The 14316-nt window shown below is 42.9% G+C and overlaps 1 protein-coding gene across 3 annotated transcripts in view; it reads right to left on the bottom strand.

Moving 5' to 3' along the window:
- Positions 1-14316, bottom strand: part of nav3 (neuron navigator 3) — a 449774-nt gene that overhangs the window by 391235 nt on the left and 44223 nt on the right. The gene's annotated exons all lie outside the window — the stretch shown is intronic.

Below are 14316 nucleotides of genomic sequence, written 5' to 3' on the forward strand. Positions count from 1 at the left end.
TTGTAGATTTTATGCCACTCCTCAAGAAGGGAGAGGCAGAAAAAAGGAAAGTATAAGCCAGTTTGTCTGACTTCAGTGGTTGGGAAGATGTTGGAGCTGATTGTTAAGGAAGTGGTTTCAGGTACTTAGAGGCACATGATAAAATAGGCCAGAGTTTACATCGTCTCCTTAAGGGAAAATCCTGCCTGACAAATCTGTTGGAATTCTTTGAAGAAATCGCATGCAGGCTAGACAAAGGAGATTCAGTTGATGCTGCATACTTGTATTTTCAGAAGGCTTTTGACAAGATGTCACACACTTGGAGTACTGTGAGCAGTTTTGGGCCCCTTATCTTAGAAAGGATGTGCTGAAACTGGAGAGGGTTCAAGGAGATTCATGAAAATGATTCCAGGATTAAGCAACTTGTCATATGAAGACCGTTTAATGGCTCTAGGCATATTTTCACTGGAATTCAGAAGAATGAGGGGTGATCTAATTAAAACCTATCGAATGGTGAAAGGTCTTGATGGAGTGGATATGTAAAGGATGTTTCCTGTGGTGGGAGAATCTCAGACCAGAGGACACAGACTCAGAATATAGAAGTGACCTTTTAGAATGGAGATGAGGAGGAATTTCTTTAGCCAGAGACTAGTGAATATGTGGGATTTATTGCTACAGGCAGCTGTGGAGGCCAAGTTTTTAGTATGTTTAAGGCAGAGGTTAACAAATTCTTGATTGGTCAGGGCATGAAGGGAAGGGGGAGAGGGCAGGAGATTGAGGCTGAGAATCAGCCATGATGAGATGAGACTCAATGGGCCAAATGGCCTAATTCTACTCCTGTATCTTATGGTCTTATGGTATCATTCACATCCCTCTATTCTCTTCATATTCATGTGTCTGTCTAAAAGCCTTGTAAACTCCACCTTACCGCCTGATTCCACTGCTTCCCTGGTAACCCATTCCAGGAATTGACTACTCTCTGTGTAAAAACCATGCTCCTCACATTGCCTTTAAACTTCCTTCTCTAACCTTAAAAGTAAGTCTTCTGGTGTTTGACATTTCTACGCTAGGGAAAAGATTCTGACTCTCTACCCTAATTATACAGCTTGTATTTTTAAAAACCTCTCCTTAGCCTCCTGCACTCCAATGATTAGAAGTTCAGACAATATAAAAGTCAGAATTAAGCTATTTGACCCATCTAGTCTGCTATGCCATTCCATCATGACTGATCTATTTTTCTTTTCTTAACCCCATTCTCCTGCCTTCTCCACAGAATTTTACAATGGGTTGCCAGACCAGAGAGATTCAGAAGTTTAAACTAATTAATCAGCACCATAATTAGGAAGAACTCAAAACAAATTCCCGGGGATTAAGGTTTCAGATGGGCTTTCATGTCCAGCACATCAGAAACACAACACCTGGTTAGGACTTGGAATACAACGTGTCATGGTCATATGCGGAGATGACAAATAGCTGTCTATGCCCTCTTCACATGACTACCAAAGGGTAGCAGGTACAGGAGCCTGAAGGTGCACACTCAGTGTTTTAGGAACATCTTCCCCTGCACCTTCAGGTTTCTGAATGGTTCCTGAACCCATGAACACAACTTCACCATTTTGATCTCTTTTTATTTATTATTTTATATTACTTAAAGTTACTTACAGTAACATTTTTGTATTGCACTGTACTGCTGGTGCAAAACAACACACTTCACAACATATAAAGACAGATTAAGTTTATTTGTCAGTTGTACATTGAAACATAGGGTGAAATGCGTCATTTGTGCCAACAATCAACACAGTCTGAGGGTGTGCTGGGGATGCCTGCAAGTGTCACCACACTTCCAGCGACATCATAGCATGCCCAAAACTTACCAACCCTAACACGTACCTCTCAGGAAAGTGAGAACGCGTGGAGGAAACCCATGCAGTCAGAAGAAGATCATAGCTGGCAGCATACACAGAACCCCGGAAGAACTCATCAGGCCAGGCAGCATCTGTGGAAAAGAGTACAGTCAACATTTCGAGCTGAGACCCTTCATCCCGAAACATTGACTGTACTCTCTTTCACAGATGCTGCCTGGCCTGCTGAGTTCCTCCAGCATTTTATGTGTGTTGCTTGGATTTCCAGAATCTGCAGATTTTCTCCTTGTTGTGGGAGAACATACCCAATTAGGATTTGGAGTTCAACATGTGATCATCTGGGGCAGACAGATACCTGGTTGAAGAAACCATTCATTGGAACCAATGTGATCTTGAAATGTAAATCAGACAAGTACTTGAAGGAAAATTGGCTGGAGTATGGAGAAGGAGCAATGTGTAGGGACAGGCTAGACTGCTCTCCAAATGGGCCAGAAAAGATTTAATGGGCCAAATGGAATACACAGTGCTATTTTGTGCTATAGCAAGCACAATATCCTTGAAAGATAAAGCTTTATAGTCTGCCAAAACGTGTAGTTGAGAGATGAAAAACAAGGTCAGATCCAGCAGTAGCCTTACTCCAAGATCACACAAAACCACCCACATCCTTAATGAAGACCCTCTTATCAAACAGTCTTAAATTTCATCAGCTCTATGTGATCTTCAATCAGACAGATTGTGTCCAGGTCAAACTGGTTCTATAAAAGAGCTGAGTAGCTCACCCAGCAATGATATAATCAAACCAGTTCCACAAAGTTATCACGAACAAAGAACAATATAGTCTGCAACACAAGAGACCCTGTAGATGCTGGAAGTCCAGAGCAACACACACAAATGCTGGATGAACTCAGCAGGTCAAGAAAGGAACAAAGAGTCAACTTTTCAGGATGAGACCCTTCATCAGTACTCTGACCATCATCAGCATCCTGATGAAGAGTGTCAGCCTGAAATGTCAACTCTTTGTTCCTTTCCAAAAATATAGTTTCCTCATCGGGCCAATCACTCCGGATGTCTGTCCTTTGAAAACTGACCCTTTGGCCATTGGTGACATTTTCTTCATTTATTGTGTTTGAGCCTTTATGATTCTAGGCTCTTCTGTTGAATTGCTCCATAAATCTTCCCTGCATCAACCAACAGCCCCAGTACCACTAACTCCACAACCTCTCACTATGTTGGCACCAGACTTGCGGGCTCCCCCCACCACATCCTTAGGTTGAGTCAGCTGTTAATACAATTGATGCATTTCACTAAATGTTTCAATGTATATGTGATAAATAAATTAATCCGAATCCGATTCTATAAAAGGGCAAAGCCACAGGAACATGGGAACACCACTACTCGTCATCCTGAGCTGAGTCAAAATCATTATTCATTTATCACAGCAGTAGAGCTTTTGAAACATGAAATGCCCACGATTATGCTGACCCTTTAAGCTACCCCAGGACTCACCAATCACGTAACTTTGACCTTTAGGCCTCGAGTCTTGCAATCAAAACCTGAAGGTCAAAGGCCCATGACTGGCAAGTCCTGGAGTAAGTTAAAGGGTTAGCACAACATCGTTGGCATTCCACATTAGGAATGGCCTGTACTGTTGACTTTGACCTTCAGGCCTCAACCCCAGGACTTGGACATTCGGGGTTTGACCCCCATGACTCACCAATCACGGGATTTTGACCTTTGGGTCTCAACCATAATTACTGAGTAACATCCATAATTGTTACTCACTATGTTGGAGATTCGGCTGCCTTCTTGTTCATAGCACATTGAGCTATGTCAGTCCAACATCAGTATATGAGATGTCTTTGTTAAAAACTCAAACTCCTGTTGTGTTTTGACTACAGAACTGTCCCTCCCTCCATTATGCTGTCTCCCACCACACCGAAACACAAGTGGTGTCAACAGTCTGTCATGCCAGACAGCTTTAATGAAAGAAAGGAGTGTGGAAAATGTAAAAATTAAATCATGAAAGGCATGGATAAAGTGAGTGGTCACAGTCTTTTGTCCCAGAGTATGAAAGTCTAAAACTAGAGGACATAGGTTTGGGATGGGGAAGTTTCAAAAGGGGAGCTGACGGGCAAGCCTTTCACACAGTGGCTGTGAATGCATGGAAAGAGCAGCTAGAAGGGGTCAAGAGCGCATAACTGCAACATTTCATGAAGAGTCCATGCTTTCTTCTCACACCTGCCATTAGGAAGGAGGTACAGGATTGTAAGGCCCCACCCCACCGGGTTCAGGAACAGTTATTACCCTTCAACCATCAGGCTCCTGAACCAGAGGGGATAACTTCACTCACCTCAACACCGAACTGATTCCACAAACTATAGACTCACTTTCAAGGACTCTACCGTATAATTCATGATCTCAACATGATTTATTATCAATTTATTTATTGTTATTTTGTTTTTCTTTTTCTTATTTGCATAATTTGCTGTTTCCTGCAAATAGGTTGTTCGTCTGTCTCTGTAATTTCTCATTGATTCTATTGTGTTTTTCAGTGTAATATGCTGTGAATGACTACAAGAAAATTCATCTCAGGGTAATATATGGTGACATGTATGTATTATGATAATGAATTTATTTTGAATTTACTTTGAACAATTAAAAAACATTTAGTCAGCTATGTGGACAGGACAGTTTCGGAGGCCAAATGCAGGAAAATGCTCAAGTGGACAGATTGGTCAGCATGAGATTGTGCAGATGCTGGAAATCCTGAGCAAGGCACACAGACCACTGGAACTCAGCAGTTCAGACAGCATCTATAGAGGGGAATAAATAGTCGATGCTTAGGGACGAGACGGTTCCTCAGGACTGGTAAGAATCCAGAATAAGAAGGTGGGAGGAGGGGAAGGGATACAATCTGGCAGATGATAGGTGAAGCTAGTTGAGGGGGAAGGTGAGTTGGTGGTGGAAGGAGGATGAAGTGAGAAGTTAGATGCTGATAGGTGGAAAAGGTAAGGGGCTGAAGCAGAAGGAATCTGACAGGAGAAGAGCAAAGACTATGGGATAAAGGGAAGTCCAGGGCACAGGCACTGGAGGAAGGTGAGGAGAAGGGTGGGGTTAAGAGGGGGGCCAGAAGTCCTGAGAGAGGTTGCTGAAAAGATAACAGATGAACTAATCACGATCTTTCAAGAATCACTTGATTCTGGCATTGTCCTGGAAGATTGCAAATGTCACTTCTCTCTTTAGGAAGGGAGGAAGGCAAAAGAAAGGAAATTATAGGCCAGTCAGCATAATCTCAGTGGCTGAGAAAGTGTTGGAGTCTATTAAGGATGAGGTTTCAAGATATTTGGAGACTAATGATAAAATAAATCAAAGTCAGAATGGTTTCTGTAAAGGAAAATCTTCCCTGAAAGAGCTTTTAAATGAAGTAACAAGCAGGGTGGACAAAAGGAAGGCAGTGGATGTCATTTACTTGGATTTTCAGAAAGCGTTTGATAAGGTGCCACACATGAGGCTGCCTAACAAGATAAAATCCTATAGTGTTACAGGAAAGATACTGGCATGGTTAGAGGAATGGCTGATAGGCAGGAGGAAGAAAGTGGGAATAAAAGGGGTCTTTTCATGTTGGCTGCCAGTGTCTAGTGGTGTTCCTCAGGGGTCAGTATTGGCTCCACTACTTTTCACATTGTTTGTCAATGATTTAGATAATGAAATTGATGGCTTTGTGGCAAAGTCTGCAATGATACAAAGATAGGTGAAAGGGTAAGTAGTGCTGAGGAAGCAATGCAATTGCAGCAGGACTTAGACAAACTGGAAGAATGGGCAAAAAAGTGGCAGATGGAATACGGTGTTAGGAAATGTATGATAATGCATTCTGGTAAAAGGAACAATATTGTGGACTATTATCTAATGGGGAGAAGCTTCAAACATTAAAGGTGCAGAGGGACTTAGGAGCCTTCGGGCAAGCCTCCCAGAAATTTACTTTACAGGTTGAGTCTCTGGTAAAAGAGGCAAAAGCAATGTTGGCATTTATTTCAAGGGGAATAGAACATAAAAAACAAGGAGATAATGCTGAAGCTTTATAAGACACTAGTCAGGCAGCACTTAGACTGTTGTGAACAGTTTTGGGCCCCATATCTCAGAAAGGATGTGTAATTGTTGGAGAGATTCATGAGGATGATTCCAGGAATTACGCGGTTAACACGTGAGGAACATTTGGAAGCTTTGGGCTTGTACTCACTGGAACTTAGAAGAATGCTGGGTGATCTCATTGAAACCTACCAAATGTTGAAAGGACTAGATAGGGTGGATGTGGAGAGGATGTTTCCTTTGGTGGGGGATATCCAAAACTAGAGGGCACAGCCTCAAAATCAAGGGGCAACCCTTTGGAACAGAGGTAAGGAGGACTTTTTTCAGCCAGAGAGTAGAGAATCTGGAACGTTCTACCACAGACTGCGGTAGATGCCAAGTCCGTGGGTATTTAAGGTGGAAGTTGATAGTTTCTTGACCGGTCAGGGCATCAAAGGATATGGCGAGAAGGCAGGTGTATGGGATTGAGTGGGATCCAGGAACAACCACGATAGAATGGTAGAGCAGACTTGATGGGCTGAATGGCTTAATTCTGCTCTTATGTCTTATAGTCTTATAGACATTTTACTGATAACATTTTGATTTTTGTTCAGCATAAATCAATTGGGCCAAAGGGCACGTATATGTGATGTGTGACTCTAAAACAGGGCACTGTTCACCAACTAACACTGGCCAACACTTGTTTCAGCCCTTCCTCTCCCCATTTTATATGGCTCTCCACCCCTCTCTGTATCTCAGTACATGTGAAAATAGGAGTGTCCCTCAATTCCAATTCAGCTCAAACGAGGAGTCTTGACCTGTAATGTCAACTCCATCTTCCCCCACAGATGCTGCCTGACCTGTTGAGCCCTCCCCCACCACTGAGCACGTCTACATGGAACACTGCTGCAAAAAAGCAGCATGCATCATCAAGGATGCTCACCGTCCAGGCCATGCTCTCTTTTCATGCTTCCTTTGGAAAGGAGGTACAGGAGCCTTAGGGCGCATACCCCTAGGTGCAGGAACAGTTCAACCATAGGCTCATGAACCAGAGGGGATAACTTCACTCACCTCAACACTGAACTGATTCCACAACTATGGACTTAGCAACTCATGTTCTCAATAATATTTTATTATTATTATTATTATTATTATTATTATTGTTGTTGTTGTTGTTGTTGTATTTGGACACTTTGTCTTCCTTTGCACCTTGGTTGTCTGTGTTTGTACGTATTTCATAGATTATATTGTATTTCTTTGTTCTGCTGTGAATGCCTGTAAGAAAATAAATCTCAAGGTAGTAAATAGTGACTTACACTTAGATTGAAGATAAATTTACTTTGAATTTGAACTTGGAACTTTGACTTGCTCTGCCAGTTTTTTTGTGTCCTTCACAGAAACCACAGCCTGACATTTAACGAGAAAACTCCTGAAAATTAATACCCATGCACAGTACATAAATTGATAAAAATACACAGAATTTACAAATGTTATGTCTTTTTTTGCCTGCCAGTTATTAGACAAATGATCCAGACATATCACCCTACATCCAGAGAATAATCCATTGTAATGAAGTGTCTCTATTTCAAAGCACTCACAGCTACACTGATGACTAAACCAGGTTCATGGCAAAGGCCCAACCTGGAACAATATCAGTTCAAATCCCTGCAATGGAAAAATGCAGTCCACTTTCTCCAATATAAAAAATGGTCCAGGAACTCTCGAACTTTGAACATATCCCTTCAAGCTAAGAACAGAAAGGGGGTTCCCCTCCCCCCCTCTCTCTCTCCCCCCCCCCCCCCTCTCTCTCTCTCTCTTTCTCTCTCTCTCTCTCTCTCTCTCTCTCAAGTTGTCATACAGGAGAAAGTGGAGGAAGATCGACTTCATTACGAGTTTGAGGTGATTTTCAAAGATGTGCAGCAGGGAGCAAATTCTAACTTAGCTCATCGAGGGGTCACCAGCTTCAAGTTCCTGGGTGTCAGCATCTCTGAGGATCTATGTGCCAGGTCCATCATGAGCACGTCTCTCCACCATTAAGAACATCTTCGAAAGGAGCTGCCTCAAGAAGGAGACATCTATTATTATAGACCCTCACCATCCGGGACATGCCCCCTCTTCATTACTACCATCAGGGACGAGGTAGAGGAATGAGAAGAACTACATTCAATGTTCCAGGAACAGCTTCTTCCTCTTCACCCAATCTGTTTTCTTATACACTCTGTAACAGCAGAATTAGGCTATTCAACCCATTCAGCCTACTCCAACATTTCATCATGCTGATCCATTTTCCCTCTCAACACCATTCTCCTACTTTCTCCCCATAACCCTTCATGCCCTAACTAATCACGAAACTATCAACCAATGCCTCCACAGCTGTCTGTGGCAATCAATTCCATATATTCACCACCCTCTGGCTAAAGAACTTTCTCCTCATCTCCATTCTAAATGGATGTCCCTCTATTCTGAGGGTGTACTCTCTGCTCCTAGACTCGCCCACCATAGGAAACATCCCCTCCACATCTACCCTGTCTAGGCCTTTCAACATTGGATAGGTTTCAATGAGATCCCCCTTCATTCTTCTAAATTCCACCAAGTACAGGCTCAGAGCCATCAAACGTTCCTCATACGATAATCTTTTCATTCCCAGAATAATATTATTCATGAACCTCCTCTGAACCCTCTCTAACGTCAGCACATCCTTTTTTTAGAAAAGGGGCCCAAAACTGCTCACAATACTCCAAGTGAGGCATCACCAATGCCTTATAAATTTTCAGCAATACATCCTTACTCCTATATTCTACACCTCTTGCAATGAATGTCAATATTACAGTTGGCTTCCTCACCACCAACTAAATGTGCAAGTTAACCTTTACTGAATCCTGCATAAGGCCTCACAACTCTCCTTGCACCTCGGACTTCTAAAATTTTCTCCCTATGTTGGAAGCAGTCTATGCTTTTATTCCTTTTACCAAAGTGCAAGACCAAACACTGTATTCCATCTACCACCTCTTTTCCCATTCCCTAATCTGTCAAAGTCCTACTGCTTCCTCAACATGAACTGCCATTCCACCTACCTTCATATTGTCTGCAAAATTGGCCACAAAGCCATCAATTCCGACACCCAGATGATTGAGACAACATCAAAAGTCACCTATCCCTGCAGAGCACCACTAGTCATCAGCAGCCAACCAGAAAAGGTCCACTTTATTTCCACTCTGTGCCAGCTACCAATCAGCTAATCCTCTACTAATGCTGGTATCTGTCCTGTAAAACCATGAGCTCTTATCTTGTTAAGCAGCCTCATATGCAGCACCTTGTCAAAGGCCTTCTGAAAATCCATGTGCACAACATCCACCAATTCTCCTTTGTCTATTCAGCATGTTATTTCCTCAAGGAATTCAAGGAAACCATGGCTTTGGCTTATTTTATCATGTGCCTCCAAGCACCCTGAGACATTATAACTGACAATTGACTCCAACATCTTCGCAACCACTGAGGTCAGGCTAACTGGCCTTTAATTTTCTTTCTTCTTCCTCTCTCCCTTCTTGAAGAGTGGAGTGATATTTGTACCTTCAGACCTTTCAGCTTCCCAAGTACCTTCTCCCTGGTAATAGCAACTGCACTGTGACACTCTCGAATTTCTGGCATATGTTAGTGTCTTCCATAGTGAAGACTGATGCAAAATACTTATTCAGTTGACTTGCTGTTTCCTTGTCCCCCATTTCTACCACTCCAACTTTATTTTCCAGCAGTCCGATATCTACTCTCACCTTTCTTTTTCTCTTTATATATTTGAAAAAACTTCTGGTATCCTCTTTGAATTTATTGACTAGCTTACCCTTATATTTCATCTTTTCTCTTCTTATAGCTTTTTTATTAGTCTTCTGTTTGTTTTTAAAAGCTTCCCAATTCTCTAACTTCCCATTATTTTTGCTCTATTATATGCCCTATATTTCGTTTTATGTGTTTTTGACTTCTCATGTTCCTGCACCTTCCGAATTGCTCCCAGAAACTTCAGCCATTGCTGTTCTGTTGTCATCGTCCTCTCTCACAACTCTATAATACCCTTTACTCCACTGTAATACTGATACATATGATTTTAGCTTCTCCCTCTCATATTGCAGGGTGAATTTGATCATATTATGATCACTGACTCCTAAGTGTTCCACTACCTTAAGCTCTCTAATCAAATCCAGTTCATTACACAACACCCAACCAGAATAGCCTTGGGGTGAGCTCAACCACAAGCTGCTCTAAAAAACCACCTTGCAGTCATTCTACAAATTCTCCCTCTTGGGAGACAGCACCAACCTGATTTTTCCGGTCTACCTGCACATTAAAATTCCCAAAGACTATTGTAACACTGCCCTTTTGATATACCTTTTCAATCTCCCATTGTAACTTGTCGCTCTCATCTGGGCTTCTGTTCAGGGGCCTGTATATAACTGTATATCAGGGTCTTTTTACCCTTTCAATTTCTTAACAAGGATTCTATATCTTCCAATCCTATATCACCTCCTTCTAAGGATTTGATTTCAATTTTTACCAACAGAACACGCCACCCTCTCTGCCTACCTGCCTGTCCTTTCAATACACGTGTATTCTTTGATGTTAAGCTCCCAGCTATAATCTTCTTCCAGCCACGACTCAGTGATTCCCACAAAGTCATACCTGCCAGTCTCCAACTGTGCTACAAGATACTGCACTCTCCTCACACTCTCACTACCCACTCCATCTGCTTGTATACCAACCACACCATCCTCAGCCCTATCACTCCAGTTCCTATCCCCATGCCAAATTAGTTTAAACCTTCCCGACTGCTCTAGCAAACTAGCCTACAAAGATATTGGTTCCCCCTCGGATTTAGGTGTAACCCATCCCTTTTGTACAGGTCATACCTTCCCCAAAAGAGATCCCAAAGGTCCAGAAGTCAGAAGCCATGCCCCAGTACCACCAGTTCCTCAGCCAAGCATAAACCTGCCTAATCATCCATTTCTTACCTTGAATGCTGAAGAAGGGTCTCAGCCTGAAACAACTGTTTATCTATTTCCAAAAATGCTGCCTGAGTTCCTCTAGCATTTTGTGTGTGTTGCTTTGGATTTCAGGCATCTGCAGAATTTTGTGTGTCTATCCTTACCCTCACTGATGTATGGCACAGGCTGCTATCCAGAGATTACTACCCTGGAGGTCCTGCTTTTCAGCTTCCTACCTAACTTCCTATATTCTCTCTCCAAGACCTCCTCCCTTTTATACCAAGTCTTCTGGCAACTCACACATCCCCTTTAGAATGCTGTGGACCCAATCCAGAACATCCCTGACCCAGGCACCTGAGAGGCAACATACCATCTGGGTGTCTCTTTCATGTCCACAGAACCTCCTGTCTGTTCCCCTCACTATCGAATCCTCTATCACTACTGCACTCACCCTGTCTTCCCTATCCTTCTGAGCCACAGAGACAGACTCAGTGCCAGAGACCTGGTCACTATGGCTTCTCCTGGTAGGTCATCCTCTTCAACGGTATCCAAACTGCAAAACTTATTATTGAGGGAAACGGCCACAGGGTTACTCTGCACTGGCTGTGTTTTCCTTTTCCCTCTCCTGTGTACTCTCCTGCGCTCCAAGGAATAAAGTCCTCACCCTATAACTCAGTTCTTTGAGTCCTGCTAGATTCTCTGCAAATCTTCTTTGCACTCTTTCCAGCTTAAAGATGCCTTTTCTATCTACTTGACAGTGACCAAAACTGAATGTAATACTCCAAATGTGCCTCAGAACATCTTGTACAATTGCAACATAACAGAGCAAGGCTACATTTGAAGAATTCTTTTTTTTAGTATTAGCTTAAACATTTTCTGAAAAAAGGAAACTGATCTTTGCATCAAAAAGACATCACAACTAATCTTCACACACACACCTGCAGGATTAGCTGTATGCCAGGAACAAGCTGTGGAAAATGGGATTAGGAAAGTATGACAAACTCTCTGGATTCCAAGGTTGGCCAGTACTAATCTGACAATTTTGAGATAGGACCCCCCCCAAGCCATAATATTTCCTGTGCACAGTGCATAAGATAGTTAATCACATCAGGCCATAGTATACCTTGTCTAAAGCCTTGAAGACCAGCACAAGATCTTTGATGATGAATTGTAGTCCTCACAGTTCATCCCATGTAAACCTTCGGTGAAATAATCACTGGCCTACATGTCCATTGCATTCATCTTCAAAGTGCTGACTTCTTTTAAGCAGAAAGCAAACATACAAATCAATGATGCAGTTGACACCTTAGGCATTAGACAGCTCACCTCAACCAGAACAGCTCTGAATTACTAACGGCTGATGTGACAAGAGGCAGAACACTGCTTTCTCTCCTGCAGCCTGTTCCTTATCTGACAGCACCACGGGCAGTTTAATTTGGCTACGGTGTTTGATCAGTCCCTTGTGAGGCAGTGGAACAGTTTACATCGGGCAAAGAGCCCCAGATAATGTCAAAGGAAGAGAGTGAGGAGAGGGGAGAACAGATGGAAGAAGAAAATGAGACAACATGAGACAAAGAAAGAATAAAAAATACAGGAAGACCTGTTCCACTGCTCTACTGTTCCATATTTTGTTTTAGGAAGACTTGCATTTATATAAGACCATAAGACATAGGAACAGAATTAGGTCATTTGGCCCATCGAGTCTGCTCTGCCATGGCTTATTTAAGCCTCTCAATCCATTCGCCTGCCTTCTCCCCATAACCTTGGATGCCTTTACTAATCAAGACCCTCTCAACCGCTGCTTTTAATATCCTCAATGACTTGGCCTCCACCATTGTTGTTCCTATTCACGTCTTGTGACGCATTGTCATTTCTGTAGCATTTGACAGGTTTTTTTTACGAGGTCGACTTGCTAGCTCGACGCTCAACCCTGCACAGATGGAAAGTGTGAGAGAAGCCAACTGGATTCGAACTTGGGACCATTTGTCTCGAAGTCCAGTGCTGATATCACTATTCCACCGACCAGTTCCACAGCTGTCTATCACACTGAATTCTAGATTCACCCTCCGGCTAAAGAAACTCCTTCTCATCTTTGTTTTAAAGGGACGTCCTTGTACTCTGATGCTGTGCCTTCTGGTCCTCGACTCTTCCACTATAGGAAACATCCTCTCCTCATCCACTCCATCTGTGTCCTCTGGTCCTCAACTCTCCCACTATAGGAAACATCCTCTCCACATTCACTCTATCTAGGCCTTTCAAAATTTGATAGGTTTCAATAAGATCTCCCCTCATTCTTCTAAGCTCTATTGAGTACAGGCCCAGAGCTATCAAACATTCCTCGGATGTCTACCCTTTCATTCCCAGGATGATTTTCCTGAACCTCCTCTGGACAATCTCCAACGACAGCACCTTTCACAACATCGGGCCAATCCAAACTGCATCACAGCCAACAATGAAGGGACAGGTGTAGAGACAGAAACACAGCAGCCAACGTGTGCCCAGAAAGAACCCAAAAGAAAAACAATTCAATAACTAGACACTGGAATCTGAAACAACACAACACACAAAATGCAGCAGGAACTCCATGGGTCAGGCAGTAACTGTGGGGAGATGTTTCGAGTTAGAGGGGAGATGGCCAGTATAAAGAGGTGAAGGGAAGGGATGAGGCAAGAGCTGGCAAGTGATGGGTGGATCCAGGAGAGGAGGGTTGGGCAGATGGTGATGGGGAAAGTGACCTGAGGTGATTGGGAAGGTGACAAAGGGCTGAGGATGATGGAATCTAATAGGAGTGGACGGTTGAGCATGAAACCAAATAAGGGAGGTGGGTTTCTGAGTCAATAAGAATCATCTCACACCCTCATTACACCTTTCCCCATCGTCTTAAATCTATACCTCTTGTTCCCTGAATCACCTATTAATCAATGGTGATTTTGAAGTGATTTCGATGATGAATCATATCACCCCCCTCCTACACCCAGCCACATTCCCCCTCACCTGGTTTCACCTATCATCTGCCATCTTGTGCTCCTTCCCCTCCCCTCACCTTCTTACTCTGGCTTCTGCCCCCTTCCGTTCCAGTGCTGGTGAAAGATCTCGGCCCGGGATGTCAATTCCTCTCCATCGATGACCTGCTGAGTTCCTCCAGCATTTTGTATGTGCTGATGTAAACGCAAGTCCTTCTCTTCGTGATTAGTCAGCTATGGATCCACTAACTGGTCCCCTGGGAACTCAGCCATTTTGCAATGAAAACAGCTCTGGAATAATTTGCTTGCCGATAACTGCCAGCAAAATGCAGCAACTGGAGTTTGGATTTAAACCGTAACTAAAGCAACATAAGAAGAGAGAAGCCTGTAATATCTCCAAAGCCATTAAAGCCCAGAGAGTTGGAAATAAAATCAATGCAAGCATGATCATATCACAGTGACATAAAGAAGAAC

The sequence above is a fragment of the Hypanus sabinus genome, chromosome 8, assembly GCF_030144855.1.
Source record: "Hypanus sabinus isolate sHypSab1 chromosome 8, sHypSab1.hap1, whole genome shotgun sequence".
NCBI lineage: Eukaryota > Metazoa > Chordata > Chondrichthyes > Myliobatiformes > Dasyatidae > Hypanus > Hypanus sabinus.